Source organism: Theobroma umbraticum, unplaced genomic scaffold (genome assembly GCF_002168275.2).
Source record: "Theobroma umbraticum cultivar Fairchild unplaced genomic scaffold, ASM216827v3 scaffold_89.0, whole genome shotgun sequence".
In the NCBI taxonomy this organism is placed as follows: Eukaryota; Viridiplantae; Streptophyta; class Magnoliopsida; order Malvales; family Malvaceae; genus Theobroma; species Theobroma umbraticum.
Genome location: NW_018397271.1, coordinates 2290451 through 2290678, shown reverse-complemented (window position 1 = coordinate 2290678; position 228 = coordinate 2290451).

Genomic DNA, 228 nt, shown 5'->3' with positions numbered 1-228 from the left:
CTAAACAAAAGGTTTGTATTCGATTATAGATATAATCATGCAATGATCTCTTCGTTTTGGAACCGGTCTATACAAATGTTCAAACATGACTTTATATCACTTTTAACATTTATGATTGTCTCTATGTTAATCTCCTTTAACATGCATCCTAACTTCTTTTGTTAAGTTCCCTTTTAGGCTCTAACTCTTTAGTCCCATTTTGTTTTTCCTAGATTGGTAAATGTATCT